General features: G+C 37.9%; 1 protein-coding gene across 18 annotated transcripts in view; it reads left to right on the top strand.

Moving 5' to 3' along the window:
- Positions 1-26,415, top strand: part of MBNL1 (muscleblind like splicing regulator 1) — a 205,738-nt gene that overhangs the window by 18,756 nt on the left and 160,567 nt on the right. For 6 of the 18 annotated variants that reach the window (XM_025880324.2, XM_025880283.2, XM_073898517.1 and 3 more), the window contains exon 1: positions 3,038-3,198. The exons of 4 other annotated variants lie outside the window; for them this stretch is intronic. The gene's annotated coding sequence lies outside the window, so the exon portion shown is untranslated. Of the gene's footprint in view, positions 1-3,033; positions 3,199-3,507; positions 3,882-26,415 lie in introns of those variants that run through there. 8 more of the 18 variants (XM_073898443.1, XM_025880195.2, XM_073898444.1 and 5 more) reach the window with 8 other exon arrangements.

The following is a 26,415-nucleotide window of genomic DNA, read 5'->3' as shown; positions in this document are numbered from 1 at the left end:
CTTCTTTTTGTACTTATGGATCTACTCACTCATGAGTCCGTGAACTGTAAGTACACTTCAGAGAAGCAAAAGAAACCATACTACTCATGGTTTCCTGGCACTGAGGGAGTATCAGTGGTATTCTAAATGGGAAACTATTTACTTTTTATTACTAATGATTTTTTAATAATTTCCATAATTTAAAATGCAGTCAGAATGCTACTGGTAGCTGAAAGCTGGCAACATGATTTAATATTTTTAACATATGATCTGGTGTTTGTTACAGTGCTTCAAAATTTTCAATGTCATTACTCATGTTATAGTATTATCATTAATAAATTAAGCTAAATTCGTGGCAAACTAGTTTTATATCACAATTTATTTTGATTCATTTTTGAATCCTAGATTGACCATTATTTTATAGGAGTTTTTCTTAACCATCCCTTTTTCTTTTATCTAATGTAAAATAACATTTTTTTCCTCTTCTTTGTCATTTACGAGGATGTTTATTTTACTGTTTCCAACATTCAAGGGTCTTTCTTGTATTTCTTTGTCATCTGTTCGGTGGAGCAGAAAATCTGTCTCAGTTTCAATTTCTCTTTTGTTCCCAGAACTTCCCCCCTCCTCCAGTGCTGAAGTGGAAAAATAATTTCCCCTCTTGCACCATACCCAGGTTCAAAGTCCTGCTTTCCGCCACGTTGCACCAAACAGCAAACTTTCTAACCCACAAGAAAAAAGAACACCAAAGTTCTAACTTGGAAGTCTACAAGGGTCTGAGAACAATTGAAAATAAATTCCTACAACGGGGATTAGGCCTTAGCGGTTCATTGGACATTCTGAGAGGTGCGTGGAAGCCGGCTAGGGCGCCAACCTGCTAGCAGACGCAGAGGTGGCCCAGCTCAGAAGTCAGGGTCCGTTGTCATGGAGAATGAAAGGCAAATTGAAGACATTAAAAGGCAAGTAGCAAACAATCCAGTAGGCTAAGCCAGGGATTTGGGAGCTTCCCAAGGTTCCTCCCTTCCTCATTCCCTGCATGAGTCATTTTTCCAGTCTGTCCACACCCATTCACCCTTCTTCTATGGGCCACCAGCCCACACTCCCATTCACCCTCAAGCTGCTGCCACAGGATCTTTCTGAAATACAAGTCCAAACTCTACCTATTCCCTTGCTGTGTAAACTCTTCCAGTTCATCATGGTTTTCAGACTAAAGCTGAGGCTCCTTGGATTAAAACAGATCTACTTTTAGCTCATCTCCTGCCACTCCCCTATACTTATCCTTCCCTCACTTCTAACAGGAAAGTTGGCTGGTCTGTTGTATTTGCCATGCTCTTTTCTCCCACTTGACCAGACTCAACTCCCTTTCCATCTTGTTAATTGCTATACACTTTTCAAGGCACCTGTTGAAAATAACTCCTCCAGGAAGCTTTCCCTAACTCTCCTCAGGCCCCCTTTGGCTTGCCAGCACCATTTTAGCATTTATCCCTGAGGCAGAGTTAATTGGTTTATTTGTCTTTTCCCTCCCAGGATATTATCCTCTAGGGTAGGGGCTGTGTTACCCATTCTTGTATCCCTGGCAGAGCAGGCATTCGATGTAGTTGTTGAAATGAATGCTGAATTAAGAAAAAGGAATTCCTCATAGCTACTAATTGGCAGATAGAGAACGCCCATTCCTGTTCTCTGAGAAAGTGTCAGTGTCCTTTTTAGTTTGCTTCCACTGTGTGTGCACTTGGGTACTTTTCAATGATTAACACTGAGAAGTAGGGCCATTAATTAATTTATTTGTTATGGAAGGGAGCAGTGCACAATATTAACTGTTTTGTGGATCTAGCCAAGGGTCAGAACTCAAGTCTGTTATTAATGACTCTTACTCCTGAACTTTAGCACCTTTCACGATGTTTTCCCTTTTCCTCCTTAAGCCAGCCCCACCCTCTTTAACACAACAAAGTTGTAGGAGGAACATGGCACCATATCCACCATTTCATTACAAATTGTGTCCAAAACATAGAACCAATGTTTTAAATTAGAATCATTATTGAACAAGTTATCAAAATTCCTTAAATTCAAAGGAAATTCTGCCCCCAAATCTCCAAAACATTATCACATCACGTTAGTCTAGAATTCTTTCCATTCAAAGTGAAGCCAAGTTGCATCTTATAACACCCAATGAATTATGATTTGGGGCTGTGGTGTGTTTTGCTCCAACAATAATATGACCTAGTTGCCTTGGAATATTCCAGTATTTCAGAAAATGGTATTTTATTTTCAGAGAAGGGTCTCTGCCTCCTATAAATCGTGTAATACAGAGTTGGGAAGAAAGGGGATTTTACATTCCAAGTATTATTTACAAGCTAGACTGGAAGCTGCAGTGGGAGTGTTTGTGCTTGTGTGACAATCAGTTTTACTAAGGAACTGCAAAACTGTGGACACCCTGTTACTTGAGGAAGAGACACACTGGCAGTCTTGCAGATGTTTTTCCCGCCTGTGAGCCATCCAGGTTCAAAAACGGTGTGGTGCATTTTAAGGCGGCAGCCCCATCAGATCCTTACCGTTTTCTGCCGATCTGATTCTCACCTTCAACCTAACCTTGCCGGCTTCCTTACAAAAAGCCCCATCCGCCGGCCTCTTTAAAAAAAAAAGGACCTATGTGTCCGCCCGGCTGGTCCGAAGGAGCGGAAAGTAGTAGGGGTGCGTCCCATTCGCACTATAGCTCGGCTGTTATAATGTTGAACGTGTAAGATGGAAGATACCACCGGTTGGCTGCGGGGATGCACCTCGCCAGCGCCGGCTCCGGCTTCCTTGTGCTCCCGGGGCCGACCCGCGAGCGGCAACGACCACCCCTTGCGGACTTTGTTCGGTTGAGGGGCGCCAGTGCCGCCCGGGCGAGGGCGGGAGGGCGGCCGAAAGTTGGAGAGCGTTTTTTCGCCGCCGCGTGCGTCCGGGAGCTCGACGAGTCCGCCCCGGGCTTCCTGGTGGGGCTGGGCTGGCGGGGGAGGGGCCGCGCAGCAGCAGCGGAAACCAGACCTCGGCGATAAGAGGCTGCACAGCGACATGCAACAGTCTTTTCACTGCAGCTGAATGAGTTGTGGCGCTCACAATGCTCCCGTGACCGGGAACTGACAAGTTCAATTTTAAATCGCGGGCCTCTTGGAATCATGACTCCCACAATGCCCTGGGCCCTCGGTCGGCAGTCGGGCTGCCTCTGAAAAAAAAATGTGAGAGGTAAGTTTCCATTTTCACAGTTTCCTTGCGCTGCTCTGCTGCTCTGCATTGTTTGTACTCTTTCGGGGCTGTACATGGCTGAAGGAGGAAGTGAGAGGAGGCTTTGGCCGGCTGCGTCTCGTAGCGGCAGGGGCTGGCTCGCCACGGTGGATGGTTTCCTATCGCACACCATCTCGAGCTAGGGGGAGAGCGGGAGGTTGCAGCTGCAGCCCAGCTCCGAGCAGCCCTTCCCCGGGCGCTGCGGACACTGTCAGAGCGCAGCCGGCTTCGAGTTTGGCAGCCTAGAGAGAGAGAGAGAGAGAAAGAGGGGGGAAATGAAAGAAACAGGTGCGTGGAAGTGTACTTACAACTTAATGACCTTCGTCAGGAGGAGATGCGAGTCCATCAGACGCGAGCCACGGTTTCTCCCAAGAGATCCCGCATCCCTGGCCCCGGGGCTGCCATCCAGCCCGGTTTTCATCTGGGCCAAATATGTGCACGCAAAGGTTAATTCTCTGCCTGCTACCCATAAATTACGCATGACATGTTTAGCTGGGCTTCCTTATATGGAGAGTGCTGTATTTCAGTCCAGTTTGCCTTTTGCCAAGTTTACAGGGCGGAAGACGCCCTGCATGAGAGGGCTCCTCTCTCTCTCTCTTTTTCTTCTTCGTTTTGTAGTGCGTCACTCAAAAACTGTAAGAAAAGTAAGTATAGACGCTCTCTGGGTGGAGCCGCAGTTGGTTGATTGAATTGCTTTCATGAAAGGTTGAAAAGAATGAAAAGTAGTTAGTACTTGGGTTCTGGTTTTTAGACAAAAGCAGGACAAATATGTGCCCCCCCACCCCCCCCCCTCTTTTTTTTTTTTTTTTAAACGGAGCCGGAATCTGTTATTGGTAGTAATGTGTCATGTGAGAATACTTTGATTCCAGAGCCTGTAACACGAGCAGGTATATGGTGGAGCTTATGCTTGCCCCTCTCACAGCACTTTACAACTACAGGGGTGTTGCTAGAAGAGTAATTGTGTTCTTAAGTCTCTCCCCGGCCGGGAGAATATACGGCTGCTGGGATTTGGTGGTGTATTTCCGTGGAGTGTGCTTCCCTAGGATTAAGACGGAGTAAGAAGCTGCCAGACAGGTTATTGCCACTGTCTTTACTTTGTGTGCCCACCAGCACAGGCGATAGCAAATGGATGGTAAACTCTGCCGTACTCTGAGGAATTTCTTAAACAAATTAATACACCGAGAGAGAAGTCATAATTAATGCCTCTGGATTTGCAGGCCCTCTGCAAGGCGCTTTGAAATACTACACCAGTGGACACGGTGTTCCTCCCTCCTGGGTTTGAACACGGTGTCTGTTTATCCACAGAGGTATTTAGGACCTAACTCTTCTATACCAGCATAAGTGATCCACTCCATGTTATCTGTGTGCGTTCCTGAGAGCGTTGGTGTTTCTCCTTGTCTTGCTGTTGAGATAAACTATTATCACTAAGGCAAGTTAAAATGAAAGTTCAACGACTGTAAAATTCATCTTAAGAATATTTAGTTTCAATACTTAGAACGTCTTAGATGTAGACTTATAGCCAGAGACACCAAATAAAGTTATTTTGTAGCCTGAGAAAGCACATTGTTGTCACTTGTATCTTTGCTTTCTTAAAGTTGGTGACAACTACAGCTCAAAACTGTTTTTTAGGAAACCTACAGTGTTCTGATTTTCATCCATTTACATGGGGGTGAATTTTTTTTTTTTTTTGGTAGGCCTTCTTTCAAAATGTAGACATTAGTTTTTAGTTTTATTTGTTTAATGGGGGGTTTCTTCAGTGAGGACTACAAAAGTTGCCTTTTGTGTTTTAGGGAACAGGTTGGGTCAGCACCAGAAAACCTGTTCATCCATCCGTCTATAATTACAGTGTCACTTAAGACATAATAATCAGGTTTTATTATTACTAAGAGACTCAGAAAAGCTCACATGGGCCTAGTTTAATTTTTTTTCTCATGTAACTAAGAACAGATTTGTGTGCAGACACACATCAAGTGTGATACTCTACGCAGCCATGCCAATGGAGAATCCAAAGTGTTCTGTGGTTTAAAATATTATTGCTTGTGTTTACGTTTCCACATTTGAGGCAAACTTAGACTCCAAGTTGAATTCATTAAATTTTGTTTCCAGCATTCTGTTCTTCCTCTGGGCACAGAATTCCTATGAAATGAAGCACTGGGTTCTGTTCTAGATCAAGAAAAGAATATCCCAAGGTTTCTCCTGGGGTCAGTGGGGGTGGGGAGTAAAATCATTTTCTCATTGAGTAAGGGTGTGTTACTTTATCATATAAAATTTCCTATTTTCATTGTAAGCAAAAAAATCATCCTTGCATTTAATTTATCACTGTCGTGGTTCATTAGGCCTGTATTTGATATATCTATTTATGGAAACTGAGAGAGAATAGCCTTGCTGCACCTTCTGGTTTTCTGCTTGGTGAGGAGGATGCACAGGTTAGAGAACATCCTGGATCTCACTTAGAAGAAGCTGAAGGGAATAGGTCATTGGGGTTTCCTATACCCTTAAGAAAAAGTCATCAGCTTAAGCAGTAGATACGAGGGTCAAAGGAGTAGAGGAAGAAAGTAAAATGTATTCACTTAAATGTTTGTCTTAATATAAAATCCCAGCAGCGATACTGATTATAGAGGATGTTACATAGGAAGATTTTGAAGTGGTGGCCTTTTAGGCCAAAAAGCTTCATATTTTTGGAAATCTAGAATGTGCCGTCCAGTGCAGTAGCCACTAGCCGCATGTGGCTGTTGAGCATTTGAAATGTGGCTAGTTAAGTATAAAATACATTATAGATTTGGAAAACTGTGTGTGAAGGGAAGAATGTAAAACATCTGATTAATATTTTTATATGGATTATATGTTGCGATGATAATATTTTGGATATATTGGTTTCAATAGAATATACTGTTAGATTAATTTCACCTGCTTCTTTTCCCTTTTTAAAAATATGACTACTAGAACACCTAAAATAACAAATGTGGCTTGTATTGTATTTCCATTGGCTAGTGCTGTTCTAGAATAAAGCAGGGAAGCAGCATTCTGAGGGAAAGCTGAAAGAGTTTGCTGGTTAAAATATAATAAAATTGACTTTTATTTTTACAAGCTAAACAAGTTTATTATACATGGAAGTATCTTGTCTTTCTTATCCATTGTAACTGAAATTTGAGAAAATACACTACCTAACATCTATTTTTATTTCCTCAAAACTACTATTTAGTTTAGAGATTTAATGGTGAGGTAGTAATAACAGAGAAAAGGCTTATAATTAGGGGATGAGTTTTAACACCTCTCAAAGGCCAGAATAGAGTATGATTGCTACTTAGGAACATTTTAGAGACACTATAGTTATCATTGTCCTGAAGTTACCAAACATAAACGAGTCACTAAAATTTATTTTAAAATAGTTTTTGGTAAATAGCAATTATCCCCAAATGCTTCATATGTATTTTCCTTTCCTATGACTTTCCTTCCTTAGAAAATAAAAACATCAAGTAAATCCAAACAAACTCCTGACCACATGTTAATCAAAGATTAATAAATTCACAAGAATGAGATTTTCACTTGTAGACTATAAGGCCTTGTTTTGAGTGTTAAGAAAGGTAAAAATAGGTTTCTGTGGTAGTATGGTCTTTGAAAGATTTCTATACACGGAGATAATTGTCTTTATAATTTGAACACATTCTTGAGAAAGCATCTGACTAGCAAACAAAGCACAATGGCATAGGCCCTGGAAACATTCCCCTCAGATATTCTCATAACCAAAGTACATTTTGCCATGCACAGTGAAGTGTTACGCTGAAAAAGTGCAGTTCTTTTCTACCCATATAAAGCATGCTTACTTTTACTTCCTTGAAGGCTGCTAAAGATATAGGACAGGGTGGATATAGTGGGTTCTTTTTTGGGGGGAGGGCAGATTTTATAGAGAAGCTTGGAAGAGTAACCTCCTGGCTAGGTGCCATCTTGAATCTGTCTCCCGCTGTATGAGGTGTAACTGCCATTAGTGTCCATGCATGTATGGAGTGTGAGGGGTAACACTGATCCCCATTAACTTTGTATATAATTTCTGATGAGTCATGGAGCATATTCTCTAATGGTTGGAGAACTATTGATTGCAAAGCAGAGAATGCAAGAAGAGCTATTGACATATGGCATTAAGTGTCTCTAGACATATTTTATATTTTTAGATGAGATAGGGAAATTGATTTTTATGTAGTGTTTTTCATATTATAAAGATATATATTTAAACATTTCAGCTATATCCTTGAAAAAACACTTAGGAAATACATGGTTACAGTGTTTTACATATTATTATTAGGTTTTAATGACTCTGGTACATCTCTTACAGATGATTATTCACATTTTCCAAGATGCATCTTAACACATGTGTCTGTGACATCCATAAAAATGAAGAATCTTTAAAGCATTTATGTTACAGTATTAGACATTACGTATTTGGCACTTTTCCCACTGTTTTTGAGATCTTACTCAGGTTTCTGTGATTATCCTTTGTTAAAACAGTTCAAGATATATTAATCTCATGATGATATACAGCCATATTGGATAGAGTGAAGAATTCCTTTTCCAATGAGATCAACTTTTTTTAAAAAGGTGAAGATGTTTCTGAAATAACTGTTAAGCTTCCAGTAGTGTATATGCTCCCAAGGAAAAACTGTCATCTCTTTGGACATTGTTTTAAGAAATTGAGAGTCATATCTTTTATATACCCAAAGAGGTGAATAATAGCTGATAAGGTAATACTCCCATGAAATGTGAGTGTTTGTGTGAAGGCTGATTGTTCCCAAGACAATGCTAATTTATTCACATAATCTGGATGTTAAATAATGCTGTATTATTAAAAAGAATTGTGCTAAATATCATAATTTAAAGGCTGATGTCTATGCAGATATCAAGTCCATTCCAGGCCTTCCCTAGCTAATATTTCTTCCTCCAAAGGATTTTTAAGAGAAGCTTATGTTTTTGGTTTTTTTTTAAGATTTTATTTATTTATTTGATAGAGAGAGAGAGACAGTGAGAGAGGGAACACAAGCAGGGGGAATAGGAGACGGGGAAGCAGACTTCCTGCTGAGCAGGGAGCCCGATGTAGGGCTCGATCCCAGGATCCTGGGATCATGACCCGAGCCGAAGGCAGACGCTTAACAACTGAGCCACCCAGGCGCCTTGAAACTTATGTTTAAAACTGGGTTTTCTTTATATTTTCAATTTTAAAACAGTTTGGGAGGTATTAACTAAGAAGGAACTTGTTTTAAAGAGCTAACAAGACCCAAGGATCATGGGAACAAGTTTAATCATATGAAATAAACATTACATTGCTGATTTGAGATATTTTATTTTGTAATGTTATTTTTAAGTGAATACATATTGGAGCAAAAATAGCAAGCTAGGCCCAGTGAAATCTACCAAACTTAATCAAACTATACCTGGTCTTCAAAGAAATGGCAGTCTGGTAGCAGAAGTAAGAGTTTTGAAAATAACTGTAAAGTAGAAAGTGGTATTTCATAAAGAGTGGCTTGGTAACATGGTTTGGAAGTACAGATAAAGAAAGATACGTCTCTGACCAAGACATGTAATAAAGGGAACAGTCTTAATGCATAAATAATGGAAAACAAAAGCTATTCTTTATTTTTCAACCATGCAAAAATAATATTCTGTTAAGCCAGCATTAATTATATCTATTCAGTGATATTTCCATATTTTTCATACATTTATATTTAACATCCAGAGACAGGATTTTTGTATGTGTTCAATTTCATTTCTTTAGTTCATTTCTCTAGTAGAAACAGATTTCCACATGTCCTGTACTAGAATATTGATATCTTTTGCCCTCAGTTTTACTGTTGAATACCATAATATATCACCTTTTGAAGTCACCAAATAGTTACAGATGTGTCAGAAGACCCAAGTGGGTAAGGAAGTTGAACAGTGAGTGTAGTGAATATGCCAAAAACCAGATTGAAAGTAAACTGACAATTACAATGAGGTTGTTTGCTAAAAATCTATATATTAAAGTTAAGTAGTGGAAGCAATACTAAAATATATTTAAAAAGCAGTGATTTCATTTTGGGAAAAGAAACATAATACATAAGGAACAGCAATGAGAGAAGTATATATTAGCAGGAGATTTTAATCAGAAACAGCCAGAGTATCAAATTTAACATGACACTGAGTAAAAGAAAAGTGGAGAAATAAGAACAGAAGGTATAGACACAGGTAGAAGTGTCCCAATTGTGAATACAATTTTGTGGGTTTTCAAAAATAATAAGTATTTTAAATACACATAGTTGGTGGAAGACTTAGTAACATTGTGTATACTTTATTTATGTTCCTACCCTACTAACATCTGTCTACAGTGATTGTGACTGAATAGACTCTTCCAGAAGATGCCAGAAAGTATGGTAATAATAATATATGCAGTGGGAGTGTGAGGAAATATAAACAGTGAGACTTTACAGCTTAATAGTCAAAACACACCATAAGCATGTTAAGTAGCAGGGATGCCAAAATAAGGCAGTATGCAGTTCATATTTAGAACATCATTAAAGACATATTCTGAACTTGATTTAGTATTAGAACTTACAGACCATTCAGAGCTTATTGCATCCAAAATTTGTACTCATATATCTAGCAATCTGTTTCCAGCATTGTTGATGACAGTAGTAATGACACATTCACATTTTACTTGTTTCTTTCTTCTCTGATCACAAGAAAAGAATTACCTTTACAATGACCTTTTAGCACTCCATGTGGATGGATAGCTCTTATCCTACCCAAAATGATAGTCTGGGCCCGGGTGGTGATAGTCAAGTTAGGTGACCGAAAGAAAGGAAGGCATAGGGTTTGCCGGGGCGGAAAAGTTGGTGGGAAAAGCTCTGAGTCATTGGCTGGACTTGCAACTCAGTATTCCCAAGCCAAAATCTCCCTCATTGATATTTCTATTTACTAAGTTTTAGTTTCAAAAAAGCTGTATTATGAAAAGACATATCATTTCCTCTAAACAGTTTCTAAATTTGTTTTGAAAGTCCAATGTTTGTTGCAGTGTAAGTAGAACAACAAAAAACAGACCTCAGTGAGGGGTAATTTTTGAAAAGTGGAATACTCGGCAAATGTTAAGAGGTGATATCAGTTTTATTATTATCAGTTTAAAGTTATTGTATCTGTATATATTTATTGTATTTTTGTTTGTATCTTGAAAGGAAAGACTTTGCTGGGTGTTGGCACAGACAAGCTTCACAATGTGTAGACTTTATCAGACCAGATCTGACTAGGTATGTGGCCTGGGGAAAACTATTTACTCTTTCAAATCCCTAAGTTCTGCATCTGTGAAATGATAAACATAAATAGTTATTAATAATAGAAATTCTAGGGGCACCTGGGTGGCACAGTCGGTTAAGCATCTAACTCTTAGTTTTTGGCTTAGGTCATGATCTCAGGGTTCTGGGATTGAGCCCTGGAGTTGGGCTCCACGCTCAGTGTGGAGTCTGCTTGATATTCTTTCTCCCTCTCCCTCTGCGCCTCCTGCTCATATTCTCTCTCTTTCTCCCTTAACTAAATACATCTTAAAAAAATAACAGAAGTTCTACTTGCTGTATATTTCTTTATAAAAATATCTCATCTAATCTTTTTTTTTAACAGCTGTGAAATGGGCCTTATGTCCTTTATCTTCAAGATTAAGTAGCATGACTAGAAATCTCTCTTTGTCATTTGTAGAATTATGAGGCTTGTTTTTTGCCTTTATTCAAATGTCCATGTTTTTAGCCAATTTTTTGTCTTGCCTCCAATGATACATAAAGAATGGTAATGAGGATAAGAACTATAATGATGATTACTCACATTTTGGACTGTGTTTATGGGTAGGGTTTATGCATTAATTCATGGATTCCCCGGAACAACCCTGTGAGATGAGTACTATCAGTAGATCAGATTCACAGATGGGAAAATTGAGGCACCGATAAAGTAATTGTCCAAAATTACTTAACTAAGAAGTAGCACAAGATGGAGTTGAACCAGGGTAGTCCAGTTCTAGAACCCATGTTTGCACATAAAAGAATAAAAACAGATTAAAAAAATGCTCATGTTAGGTGCATAGAGGAGATCGAGACCATAAACGTTTGTAATACTCTTAGCAGAGTCACACTTGTAGAGCATTTAGAAAGTCAGAGGACGGCGAGAAAAGCCATGGGGGGAGGTGGCCAGCATGTAGGGTAGGGAGAAGGGAGGGATCAGGTGGGAGAGGAGATTGCTACTGCCCTTTGGGGAGCGTCGAGGAGCAGTCTGATACACGGTGGAGAACATGAGACATTTGGTTAGGCACATAACCTTACAGGCGTGTATTTTAGTGACGATTTATAGAGGAAGGGTAGGACACATACAGGATAAGGTAGAGATTGTAGGAAAGAGATGAGGGAAATGCCAGGGGATGAAAAGGAAGACATACATGCTAGGGAGAAAAGTGACAGGTGTAGGGGCCACAGGATGTAGCAACTGATTAGATGTGGACATGAAAGGCAATGGGAAGTATTAAAAATGACTTTTAAAATATAGTAATTTTTTAAATTTCTCATCAAAAACTTCTTATGTAAAAAATTTAATCTTTAATGTTAATTCTGTTCATTACATTGCTACTTGTGTGATCTTTTAGGATAAAGAACTATGGAGCGCCTTGGTGGCCCAGTTGGTTAAGCGTCTGCCTTTGGCTTAGGTCACGATCCCAAGGTTCTGGGATCCAGTCCCACATCGGGCTCCTGGCTCAGCAGGGAGTCTGCCTCTCCCTCTGCCTCTCCCCCTGCTCATTCTCTCTCTTTCTCTAGCTCTCACTCTCTTTCTCTCAAATAAATAAATAAAATCTTTAAAAAAGGGTAAAGAAGTCTATTTTAAAATATCAGTAAGATGGGCGCCTGGGTGACTCAGTCACCTAAGCGTCTGACTTCGGCTCAGGTCGTGATCCCGGGGTCCTGGGATCAGGCCCCGCGTGGGGCTCCCTGTTCCGCAGGAAGCCTGCTTCTCCCTCTCCCACTCCCCCTGCTTTTGTTCCCTCTCTCGCTGTGTCTCTCTCTGTCAAGTAAATAAATAAAATCTTTAAAATAAAATAAAATATCAGTAAAACACTTAAAATTGTGTTTTGTCAGGAGCTATAACTCGATTAAGTAGAAGATGCATGTTAAATTCTTAAAACATTTCATTTCTGTGTCCAGCCCTTTTAAAGCGCAGGATCTGATGAACTGTAGAAGGTCGCCAAATTCTTCATCACAAATTGGTAATTCTGAAATAAGCATAGTTTCTTCTTTAGGGGTATATTGTTATTTGCTAGGAAATGTTTCTGTGTTGACCAGGCAGTTCTCGTCCCTTTGTAAGGGAACAGCGGTGTCCCCTATCCTCTGTGATAAACCAGGGGGCGCATAGATACATGATAAAGCGAGTTTGCAATGTGCTCAATGTGACTGACATTTATGCTTCTGAGACCTTACTATTTTAGGGAAGGTGTCAGGATAACTGTGAGAGTCTTCTCCCTGGAAATAAAACTCCTTAACAATCGGATACTCTTATAAACAGAATGATGTACATATGGGAATAAATAAGCAATTACCTTGAGTTAACAGTTTCCTGGTGTTGTGAGGATAGTTCTAGTTCAAACGGAATAGAAAGCTTGGTAACAATACTCACGGGCCTTTTTGCTTAAGGTCCTTACATGCTTTTTACAAGTAAATGGCTTAACAGAGTTTAAGCAGAAAATGTCAGAGCAGTGATAGATTATGTTGTATTTAACATGCATAGAAAAATTCCCATGAAATCAAGACAGTTTTCAAGAAAATGATTCTATTTATAAATATTTACCACTTATTATTTATTTAGATGGTCTATATCCATGAAAAATAATAAATATTGCTCTGTTTATGTCTTTATAGCATGTTTATATAGAGCTAGAGAAAATAATATTAACAGTGCTTTTTTTCACCTTTTGTTTATATGCCTTTTAGTATTATGTCAGAGCCACACTTAGGACATGTCTTTTTCTATTATTAGATTTTTTTTTCCTTATCAGATTTTTGCCTGTGCTGTAAAGATATGGTAAGATCTGTGTTGTTGTATTGTTAAGGTAATGTTCAGAAAGTGTTCATTTTTTAAGTAATTAGATTAAATAGTGTTAAAATTAGAAATCTTCTTTGCTTTCTCTATTCATTGGGCTAATATTAACTAGACAAATTTACTCCAAATTATTTTTGAGCCCTTATTTGAATTTCATTGCTCAGACATTTCAGGGAAGGCTGCATTGTCAACTTAGTGGCATTCAGAGAAGGTATTTGGTTTTAAATACCCATCCAGAAGACTTGAAGAGATTTGATGAGCATAGCAAAAGTGAACAACAGGGAATATAAGCAAATCTGTGACCCAGGTGTAGAGTCTCTTTGAGGTATTGCATGACCTTTCCAAAAAGTAATTTGAAATGTCCAGAACAATTGAGATTATTGAAAAAATACATCCTTCAAGCATAATTCTGCATAATGCTTTCTGGGGGACCACATTTACTGAAAATTGCATGTAGGAAATAACTCAGAAATATATTTTTGAGGACTGAATTTTAAAAAGTAAATATTGCTTTGGGAGCAGTTAATATAGGAAGAAATTATTGTGTCTGTTTCTCAGTAATGGATTAAAGTTTGCAAAGTGCTGAGGTGTTTTCACGTAAAAAGTTATTTTACCATGTTAACATAAGGCAATACAGGGGAATCAATTCATCTTTTGTGTTCTGCTAAATAACCAATTAACAAACATATTTTGAGCACCTATTAGAGTTAAGGGATCATAGTAGGTAGGAGAGGGAATCCAAAGGAGAATTATGTAGTTTCTCTTCATTGGCCTGTAATTGAGCTGGAGGGAAAGACGTGAAAGGTGGACCGTACAACTGAGTATTTTTATTTTATTTTTTTTAGAGAGAGAGCGAGAGAGTGCATGCGCAGGCATGTGTGAGAGGTGAGGGGGAGGGGCAGAGCAAGAGAGAGAGAGGGAGAATCTTAAGCAGCCTCTGGGCTCGGTCTCATGACCCTGAGATCATGACCTGAGCTGAAATCAAGAGTCGAGGCTTAACCGACCGAACCACCCAGGCGCCCCTACAATTGAGTATTGGCGCTCTACAATTGAGTACCAAAGGAGGAAATTCAAAGAAAGAAGAAAATCCAAAGAAGGAAGTCTGTGGAACCGAATAGTCAAGACAAGCTGTATGGAGGAGAAATTTGCCACTCTGTTCAGAATGTGGAGGGAAACGGTATGAACAGGAGAGGAATTAATGAGGCTAGCTGCCATATTTGAGTGTCTTCTCTGTGAGACATGGCCAGCTTACATTCTTTTATGAAAGAAGCGCCTCGTAATGGTGTTAGTTAGGGAACATGCCTTTGTGGCAGGAGCCCACTCTCTTGATAGAGGTGAGGAAACAGAGACTCAGAGAAGTTAACCTACTTGCCCCAAATCGCACAGCTGGTGAGCAGCCAAACTGAACTGAAGCCCAGTCTTTTCTTACTTCACAACAGCGTTCTTTGTTACCCCTTAATGATTCTGCTGGGAATGGGCGGGTATAGTTATGATACAGTGACTTTAAAACTTCACGCATAGCACAACTGACATAGGTCGAGAAGGTATAAATTTAACTTAAAAGGCTGACAAATAAAATTTCATCTTTTTGCTTCGACGCTGGCATAGAGTTTGACAGATGCTTATAATCTAAGATTTATAAGCCAAACCAAACCAAACCCACTAGGCCTCCTGTCTTCAGCAGATAGGGGAAGGGCTTGCATTCCTGTGACCTGTTACAGCATTGCATTTGGGAGGTTCTCAGAGGAAGCTTTGTGAAGTTCCAGAAGGTAATGTACTTTCACACCAATAATGTGATGCTATAAAATTTTCACCAAGAAGTGATCAGGGTAACTCCAGAATGCGTGCTAAATTCATTTATCTTCCTCATGTGGTTATTTTATGCTTTCATGTTCTGTCATATTCACACACCAGTCTGTGTTCTCAGCTACTGTGTGGCATAGCTTACAATTTGAAGAGATAAACTGTTAATTGACGACTTGCTCTGTTGGAAACATGTCACTTTGCTAACAAATTCCTCTCTTCATAGAGCTATTTAGAACACATACCAAATAAAATTATATAATGTCTAGAGAAGGAAAAATGGAAGACTCATGCCATTGCTTTTGGCCTCAAAGGAAAGCCCTCTTATTTAGCAAATGTCGATTGAGTGTGGTGTCCATGTGCCACCTGTCATGCTCTGTCCTTCAGAGTAAAGAGGTAAGATATGCCCTGTTCTCACAGTAGTCTCCAGTGTAGTGATAGAAACATTCACAAGTAATGTACGGGCAAAACAAAGTGGGCACAGGAGCCAGGAATAGGCTGCTTGTGGGCAGAGTGTGGAATTTGCCTAAAACCATCCAGTAGACACATTAACTCTTTACACGCTCTGTATACTGGAGAAAAGACAAAGCCAACCCACGCTTTATTTTAATGATCTGATTTCATATTTAAACCGCTTATTTTTCTGTTTAAGTGTTCGATAAATAAGCATGACCCAAATGTAGTGTCATCCTAGATTAGACGGAAAAGATCCTTTATTTCTGATGTTGGCACTGTGGGAGAAAGGTGGGGACGCATAATTCATCCGAAGCTTTTTTGTGCTAACTCCTTAATGAGGAGATTAAATCACTCCGAATTGACAGTCTGAATGTTAACAGAAGAGAAGAATCTGTAAGAGAGAGGTGTGTTGTATTTAACTTTAATGACAAAGGGTTTTAGGTATGCACACTATGCTTTTTCCTCCAGCTCTTTCTTTGTGAGCAGGAAATAAAGCTGTATTTTGTAGGCTAGCTTCCAAACTTTGAAATGGTAAAAGTGCAACTGTGCGTATTCTGTAAGACCCCATTCAGCTGGGAAGTGTTCGTCCCTCATTTCCAGGATTTAAGCTGCAGTCTCAGTTAGAAGACTCAGAATTTTTATTTTATTGCTTACCATTATTCATTTTTAATCCTAAACACTTCTTTAAAGCCCACTGCATAAAAAGCTTCACAATAAGATTTTGACTGAAACTTTCAAGAGAACTTAAGGATATACCTTCTGCTTTTCTGAAGTTTATAGCCTAAAGAAAAAGGTCCATTTTTAGTGAAATAATGAAAACAACCCAAACCACAAAAGGACCAGCCCGTTAGCAATCGTAATAATTGTAAAAATAGCAACTTACTTGGTAGGCACTTATTCTTTTCCATATGTGACCATATATGGTTCTTATACAGTGCTTTGAGATTTCTGTGGTGCCAGCCCTCTCTCTAGTTCACAGGTGAGAAAATGGAGGCTTGGCAAGGTTAAGGTCAGGTAATTTGCCCAGGGGTCACGTAGCACAGTACTGGGAGTACCGAGATCCTAACCCAGTGGTTTTGCTGTTTGTTGTTTCCATCAGTCTGGTGTGAATTAAGTACACAAATACTGACAGTAGTGTTGATTTGAGACCGAATACAAGTTAGCTCTGAAAAGACTAAATGAAGAAGGGAAGATGTGAGAGATGGGTTTTGAAGCATTGTGGTCATAAAACAGCAGAGATGATGAAGTAGACTCTGCATTTTCGTGGCTTGGAAAGAAGAGCTTGATCAAATGGTCTACAGTGCCTGTGTGGTTTGCATAGTATTAGTTCTACTCACACCTAATACCCTCTGCCCTGGCACTCACTAAGATCAGCAAAATCTACTTTTAGACTCAAAATCTTTGCCACCTGTGAAGTTTCTGATGTCACTTCTGAATGACATAGCACTCTGCCAATTGCTCAGTTGGATGGCTTTAAGTGGCACAGTTTAAGAAGTGTCTTGAGCCCAAAAAGAGTATTGCAAATGCGCTTCTAATTTATTCAGCTGTATTAATGAAGGCATTAGAGAATTCAGTTCATTTCTCTCATCAATAAAATATAGAAATCTTTTGCCAACATTAAAATAATAAAACAATGTTATTGAGAACTGACGTTGACTTGAAGATTTCTGATTAAACTTTCTCACTTTCCCCTCACATCCCTAGCAGGGTAATTAGAGCATGTGCAGGTGTGTGTCTTGTGTGCATATATGTCTCTTGATCCACCCATCCATCCAGGTATATTCCGTAAAGGATTATGAAGTAGTCCATGAGTTACAGTTAAAAATAGCTAAGGAATGCGTTCACCAACTAATGTTAAGGAATTTGCTCTGAAATACTTATTTAACACCATTTTGTGGTTCTCTGCACTGGCAGAATAGGACTTGTGAAAATATAAACCCTATGTGGAAATAAAATGAAAGATACTCTGATAGACAAGCATCAGTTTGAATACACCATCACTCCCCAATAGTTTTTAAGGCTTGAGATCAAACAATTGATAGAGACTATTAAGAATCTGATCTCCATTGCTCTTTTCTTCCATTGGTGTTCAACTCTAACCAATTCATACAGCAACAGTTTTTTGTTTACAAATGACCTGACACTCATGGATTTGAAAAATATTTTCCCTTTATGACCAAGAATTCTCAGGCATATTTTTTAAGAGGAATATTCCATGCTAATATACTAATTTTTTGGCAAGAAAACGAAGCACTATATTTCAGTCCAATAGTTCTGTGATAAATGAAGCATAATCAAATGTGCAGATTCTGCAACATTCACTTAAATATTAATTTGGGTTCTTTTATATTCTAGGCACTGTGCTAGGCATTGAATACATAATGGTTAGCATAAGCAGATGTAATTACAAAAGTGTAATTATAAAATTTAGACATCTCTCAAATTTCATATTGACCATTGCAGAAATAGTGACATATTACTGCCTCAAAATTTAAATAATCTTGACAAGTGATTAAAACATTATTTATAAATGTCAATAAATATTTATTTGAAATAAAATAAATGAAACCTCTATCCATGTTAGGTTTCCTATGTATAAGGGAAGTATTTTATTTTCACATAAAGAGAAGTACCACTGTATGCTTAGAATACTCTTTTACAATTATGCAAGAGAAATGGCATCACAAAATAATGCAGAAAGAGAAAACTCAATTTTGAGTGGCAGCGCAATATTGTGAGTTTAAAAGGTCAGGCTGGTACAGGAGGCTCCAGTTTGCCACTCAGTCTCATGCAGAATGCTGTGACAGCCAGGGCTGATACAGCTGAAAATCTCTGTAGCCTTGGAAGCCTTGTAAGTTTCAGAAGGTCATTTTGGCATCTAGTAGGAACACTGATTTACACGGAAGGTCAAACTGGACAGCCAGGCAAAAAAAAAAAAAAAAAAAAAAAATAGGTTGCCGAACCCAGCAGTTGTAGATTTTAGAGCAGCTGTCCACTGCAGTCACCGGAGGTCCCCTAATCCAGTGTGACCACCTTTCATTGAAATATTTTTAGAGGAGTGTGCTTTATTTGATGGTGAATTCTAACTTCTCTTTTTTCTTCTGAAACTTTTAAATATTGCATCTACAGCTTTACCTTGTACCAGGACAAATGTTACTTTCATTTTATTTATGTATGATGTATGCTCCATCAAAAAAGATGTGAGTCGGCTTACAACAGTAAAGTGCACATAAAATAGGACTGTAAAAAAGAGACATAACAAATCAATTAGAGGGAAAAGAGATGAAACAAGTACTCGAGATGAAATCGAGCACTAAATTTATCTCTCAGCTTTCTGGCAACCAAAGCAAAAGCTTTAGGAAGTAGAAAAATCCCGAGTTTACTAAATAGAATCTCTTCATATCCCATGTACAGTCTTCTTCTTAGCCCGTCGGGTGTTTAGTTAAATATTCTGACTCTGTCCTTGGGTGAAATCTTCGAATGGATGAATTCCAATTAAGAAGTGAAGGCCAGATTCTTCAGCCTGGCCTTCAAGGCCCTTATTGATTTGGTTCCAGTCCCCAAACGCAGCTGTATTTCCCGCCAGCCCCGTTGCATGTGGGTGTTCCGTATGGACCAGTTCCCCCAGGGCTCTTGTTATGTGCTCTCCCATACCCCTGTCTTTGCTCACTGTATTCCTTCCGTCTGGGTTGCCATTCCTTTTTGTCTCTAACCAAATGAGACTCGTCCTCCTTTCTTTCCATCCTAGATGTCTTATCCATCATGAAACCACCCCGACTTCTCTCTCCTTTAACTCACCAGGCTTTATTATCTCCGTTGTGTACATCTCACTTTCTTTTTCTATGTACAGTTATTTGTGTGTTTGTTTTATGTTCCCCATTAAGCAGTTAACTCTTCACAGCTGGATCCATGTACTCCCCCTGTGTCTAGGTTACATATAAAGGGCCATCAATAGACTTTATATAATCAAGACATAAATATAATTTTATCTGTGTATTGTTTATTTTTGATGAACATATTTATTCATTTAACAAGGTTATTGTATGTGTTGGATATATTTAGATTTATTTTAGGAAAATATTTTTTCAGGAGAGTAGAGAAGGAAAAAAGAGAACTAAAAATAAATAAATGAATAAAAAAATAAATGAGCGATTTTTTGATTTTGACTGTGTGCCTTCATATCAGAAAGCAACTTAATATTTACCATTTCTCTGTGCCATAAGGTAAATAATATAATACAGAACAGGTTTGTTACATGTAAAAGAAAAATATCATTTATGCCATTTCAGACCCTCAGTGCTCGCTCTCTGGTATCCTTTCCTATGGTTTTAACAGCTGTCAAAAGATCTGACTCTACATGGCTTTAGAAGTGTTTTAGACAGTTATTCTATCCCCTTCACTGCTTTTCAAACACTGTTTTAGTAGTTGATATAGATCAGCCTTATTATGTGCAGACTTGCTTAGCACATATTCAGTTTTATACTTTCAGAACAGTACTTCATTTTACGTATAGGGAAGGTTTCTGCTGATACATTTTAAGCTCCTGTAATGAAAGCTCTGAAGAAAATGTAGGCTCTTCTTGCTCAGAGGGCAGACAAATGAAAGTAAAATCATGCTCAAAGACCTCTTTCTCAACAATTAATCTTTAAATCAGTTACTGAATATTTACAATCCTGTAATGTATTAATTAATTAATTACTAGATTAAAATTGATTAACAGTCTTAAGAAGCTGATAGATGTGGTGTGTAATTTTCACATCCCTAAGTGTACATTATTAGTGTCTAGTGCATACCCCATGGACATACAAGGACAATAGCATCCATCTCTCAACTCTGTAAGGGATCGTCTGACCTCCTTCAGAATCTATATGCTGCGAGCCTTTCTCTTCCACTTAAATCTCAGCACAAACCCCAGGTGATACAATTGTGGCTGCTGTACCATATCCCACTCCAGCCCCAATCTCTCTGTTCCTATTGTATTTACAGTCGTTGTCATTTCGTAAAGCTTGGTGTTAAATTGCCAGCAGGTGTTGTGAATGAAATGTTAAACCTGGAATCAGAAGACCTGATTTGGGATCCTGATTCTTCCATTTAGTTAGCTTAGGGGACTTTGGTGAGTCAGTCAAATCGTACAAGCCCCCATTTATTTGTTCACAAATGGGCAAGATAATATAACCATCTCTTAGAATTGTGAGGATCAAATGGCAAAAATCAGATAAAAATAAATTTATATGCCAATATATAAAATACTATTTGCTGTTTTGTACAATCATAGAATGTATGAGTTCTGGGGGGGAAGGTAAATTTTTCTACTTAGCTCCTCCAGTAGAAACTTGCTATTAAAGAATCAGATGAACAACTTGCAGATTTTATATATAAATGCAAAAAAGAAACGTAGCATAAGCCAACTTCTCAAAAGTTCATTTCTTCAAGGGTATGTTACTTAATAAAGTAGTGAACATAGCTTGTAGTTTTATCCATAATAAAGTGGTTCACCATTGCAAGAAGATTAAGTAATTTCTTTTCCCCCCTATTAACTTTAACACAGTTTTTACTTCAATTTAAATGAAGAGCTAGGAAATAAGTCTATCAGAGAAAGACAATTAGCATATGATTTCACTCATATGTGGAATTTAAGAAACAAAACAGAGGCTCATAGGGGAAGGGAGGGAAAAATAAAACAAGATGAAATCAGAGAGGGAGACAAACCAGAAGAGACTCTTCATTACTGGAAACAAACTGAGGGTTGCTGGAGGGGAGAGGGGTGGAGGGGTGGGGTGATGGACATTAAGGAGGGCATGTGAAATAATGAGCACTGGGTGTTATATAAGATTGATGACTCACTGAACTCTACCTCTGAAACTAATAATACACTATACGTTAATTGATTTTAAATAAATATAAAAAATAAAGAGCTAGTTTTTGTATACAAAGAACATGATTTGAATAATTCCCTTATAAAAGTTTTTCTTTATTCTTTGGACACACACACACACACACACAAACACATAGATACCTACACACCCATTCATAAATTAATTCTTACTTAACCTTTATCTATACTATTAACAGTTGATCTTATATTGTGGTGATTGAATAGGTGCTTAATTGTTTTTTCATCTTTTTACAAAATAACTTTACTATTATAAATTATTCTCATTATTAGGAAGAAGTAAAGAATCTAAATATCACTGTCTTTCAAGAATTTAGTATGTGTGTGTGTGTGTTTATATCTACTGGTTTATTTGACATTTAAATGATAGAATGATATGAAGTTTAAGAGTGCTATATGATTGCTCTTTAAATTTATCCAGTGTATTCATTCAGATATACTGGGGAGATTTTTTTTTTTTCATACATTAAGTAGCTTTTGCATGCTAACTTGGAGTGACTATTGAACAGGATTAGAATATAAGTGGTTTGAGACATGATGAGTAGTATGCTATGGTGAGTAGTATCTTAGGAATGATGGGGAGGAACATGTATGGTGCCTGATTAAAAATAATACTTTAAAAAGCGAATATAACAGAATTTTGCATAACATTTTGCAGGTGGGTCAAGTTTCTAGAGTAGTTCATAGAATATAGTAAAAAAGCTTGTTACCAAATCTCAAACAATCCAACTTTTCAGGACAGATATTTTAAGTTTTTAGGAAATTATTGGTAGATACATAATAAACAATCTTTGGTGGAAGTAATATTCATAATGAGATTAAGAATAACCTGGAGGAGTTCAGTTAAAATGTAGATTCCTGGTCTTTATCCTCAGCTGGTCTAAGCTGTAGGTCTCAGGAAAATATATATTTTAACAGTCATCCCCAGGTGACTAATTCAGATAGTCCAAGACTCTTTCTAGAGCATCAGTATCCCAGAACAAAAAGTGTTGCTGTTAATAAACTGTTGGCAGTTGTTTGATTTTATTAGCAACTATCAGTGCATTGTGATTTGCCGTGGAAAGCTGGTCATTGCTTTTTAAGTGCACATGAGGCCAACAGAAACACACAGAACCTTAATCACTGTCTCATTAGAAGGGTGTAGTCAGCTCTTTGGATTTCCACATGTGTGACAGCTTTTTTGGAATGCACTGAACCTTATGGGTAATTAAAACAACTAAGAAAGGAGTGTTCTTTTTCTGTTTAGCAAAGGAACCAAACCTCAGCTGCCATATTAGTTTGTTCATAGCGTGTTCAGTACGTATAGTCTTATGGAAAGTACAGAATCCTAAGAATAAAATCTTTGATCTCCCGTGAGAAGCAAGGCGTTATTTACACTTGACAACATGGTAAAATCACATTGTGAAAAAAAATGAAGGCATTGAACATGCCCACGTTTTGCCAACGAGCCATCTTATATGGGTACCTCTTTATTCTGTGAGCTGTTACTCAGTAACTGGGGAAGAGTTTGAGGAAGGCAGAGTGAGGGAAGAATGTTTTATTTTCTAACAGGACATATGTCTGTTGGCAAAATCCTACAAGAATACCTTGGTCGTTTTAATTGGATAGGGAAGGCGCTTCAGGGAAGTACTCTACTCCAGGGTCAGAAGTGACTACATGAGGACTCCCAGCCTCAGGGGAAATTACCACATGAGAAAATGTGTGTAGACCTACATGAGTTCACCACAGTTCTATTGTGCCTTAGCCAGTTTGATAATGCCTTGCATTATTTATAGCAGTTGTCAGAAACCATTTCCTTTAGTCAATTCATGTCTAAACATGGAGAGGGGGGAGCAGGATATTTTCTGACATTTGTAGAAATAATGTGTAAAAAAAGCATTCCCTTTATCATATGACAGTGTGCTGTCAGTGATTTTCCAAATATAATGTGCCCTGCAGACTCTGTTAACTACACATTTTGTTTTTATTAGTAAGAGAAGAATAGTAAGCTATATATTGTCCATATTGATACTCTGTCAACCCAGACATTCATTTGGACTCCCAGTCCTTGTTCTTTAGCAAATTTTATATATGTACACACACGCACACACACACGTTAAAATTGTTTTACAGTGAAATGGTTTATTTTGAAATAATGGGAGTTGAAAAACTGATTTTACAAATGTTTCCATTGATTAGCTGCCATCTGAGGGCTAATGGTTGAAAATATTTTGCAAAATACAAAGACAAGGCTTTAAGTTCTGCTTGTAGGAGAAAAGACCCATCATACCTTTGGCCTAGTCCCACAATAGAAATTTATATATAATCTTTTTTTTTTGAAAGTTACAATCTAGATATAGGGATTGTATCTTTTAAAGGACTAGATTTAGCAATATAGAAAAGCAGTGTTCGGTGTTGGTGGAAGGACATATTGGTAAACATTTTCTTGTAGGAAGCGTGTTCACAGTTAATATATGCATATATATTATGTTGTCAGTATGTTATTGAAACCACTCAAAATGTAAGAATAGTTTTATACATACATTGCAACGTTGCTTGTGAAAAATTAGCATTAACTTAGGTGGCTGCTATTAAAAAAATGGACATAGAGTGGGATAATACATAGTTGTTAAAAAGTATTTACATTGACCTATGTGTATTGACAAGGAAAGGTCATTATCATATATCCTGGAAAGCAAGCTTCAGAACAATATGCTTATTAGTATGTTTCCATCATTTCTGTAGGAATGATAAACTGTATGAGTGTGTATGTGTATGTGAATGCATAGATAAAGACTGTATATACCATACTAATAATAGTGGTTACCTTTGGGATGATAGGGGGTCTGATTTGGTGGTGGAGTGGGGCGGGGGGGGGATTCACCTGGATTTTATTAAAACCCTTCTGTATGGTTTAAATTTATTACAGTTGAAAGTGCATTTATTTAGTGATGTCTAAAACCAATGAAAGGAAGAAAGAAAAGATGTGGACTTGATGTATATAGTTCATGTAAATTACTTGCTAGAGATTTTTGTTCACTATTTTAATTTATACTTTACTATCTCTTCCATTATTTAGTAGTTTTTATCTCTATACAGAGAATAGCCTTATAATTTATACCATACTTCTCAGTACACCAAAAAAGCAGAATCATAGTTGAGAGTGCAAATTGTTAATTGACTTTGAAATAATTTAGATTATTGTAGTCACTGGAAGGGTGGAAGTCTAGGTCTGGAGGGAGAAAAGAGGCTTAAAAATTAAATAACAGTATTTGGTTCAAATTTTAATTTGCTCCTGAGCCTTTACAATTCTAATATGAGAATCCTTTATTCTCATAGTCCTAATTGCACCACTTGATGGGTTTTTATTTTATTTGACATCTCTTTCTGAATGTGAGCTCTGTGAAGACATGACATTTTCATGTATGTCTGCAAAAAAGTTCCTGTGAACCAGTGACTCATCTGCATTGCTTGATGCATTTATAACGAGATTTCACTTTTTAAATATGTTAGAAATTCAAGGACATAGAGCAACACAAGGGTGTGTTAAACAATGTACATGTAGCTAAAAAAAAGCAGGTGTCATGGAGACAAATTATCTTTCCAGCTAATATTATGTTTTCAGACTTGTAGATTTCAGTGTGTTTCTCTTTTTTATAAAAAGTTGGTATAGGGCGCCTGGGTGGCTCAGTTGGTTAAGCGACTGCCTTCGGCTCAGGTCATGATCCTGGAGTCCCGGGATCGAGTCCCACATCGGGCTCCCTGCTCAGCAGGGAGTCTGCTTCTCCCTCTGACCCTCTTCCCTCTCATGTGCTCTCTATCTCTCATTCTCTCTCTCTCAAATAAATAAATAAAATCTTAAAAAAAAAAAAAAGTTGGTATATTTACACGCACACACCCTCCCACACCCCCACAGGAATATTATGCAGCCATAAACAAGGATGAGACTTTGTCATTTGCAGCAACATGGATAGACCTGGAGGGAGGTTATTACGCTGAGTGAAATAAGTAAGACTGAGAAAGACAAATACCGTATGATTTCACTTATATGTGGAATCTAAAAAAACAAATGAATAAACAAACAAAAAGCAGAATCAGACCTATAAATACAGAGAACAAACTGATGGTTGCTAGAGGGGAGAAGGGTGGGGGATGGGCAAAATGGGTAAAGGGGAGCGGGAAATACAGGTTTCCAGTTAAGGAATGAATAATTCATGGGAATAAAAGGCACAGCATAGGGAATATAATCAGTGATATTATAATAGCATTGTATGGTGACAGATGGTAGGCGCATTTTGGTGAGCATAGCATAATATATAAACTTGTCAAATCACTGTGTTGTGTATTTGAAACAAATGTAACATTGTATGTCAACTATATTCAAATAAAAAAAATTTTGTATGTTAAGCCTTATAAGAAATACTGAGATAGGCATGAACTAAATATGCCTCCCTGTTCCTTGTCTCTTTTAAAGAAGCGTGGACCGGCTTTTAAATCTAGGCTTCTGCAAAATTCATTCTGAAGCTCTGAGTTGTAATATAGCAATTGCAATAATATGAGCGTAATTTGTTGTTGTGCACATCTCAGACCTAGTTGAGTATGTGAGTTATGTGGAACCTTCTCCAAAGTATACTTAAGCTACACTGAAGTGAAAATATGAGTTGTCAATGCATGACCTTGTTTTGTTACATATCTTCCTTCCTCCTTTAAATTAGGGAAAAACAATGGGGTCTTGACTCACTATTAATTAGGGAAAATATAATTATATTTATATGTGAGTGTATGTGAATTTGTGATTTTTTTTAAAAAAAGCTCAAGGTAAAACAGATTGTAATATTTTATTGTTATTAGGAATAAATTCTTTTTATTATTATGTTACATTAGTCACCATACGGTACATCATTAGTTTTTGATGTAGCTTTCCATGATTCATTGTTTGTGCATAATACCCAGTGCTCCAC

The sequence above is a fragment of the Callorhinus ursinus genome, unplaced genomic scaffold (genome assembly GCF_003265705.2).
Source record: "Callorhinus ursinus isolate GAN/ISIS: 27379988/994484 unplaced genomic scaffold, GSC_fseal_2.0 scaffold1, whole genome shotgun sequence".
NCBI classification, from domain to species: domain Eukaryota; kingdom Metazoa; phylum Chordata; class Mammalia; order Carnivora; family Otariidae; genus Callorhinus; species Callorhinus ursinus.
The sequence above is the reverse complement of the archived record's forward strand: the minus strand, read 5'-3'. Positions and strand labels throughout refer to the sequence as shown.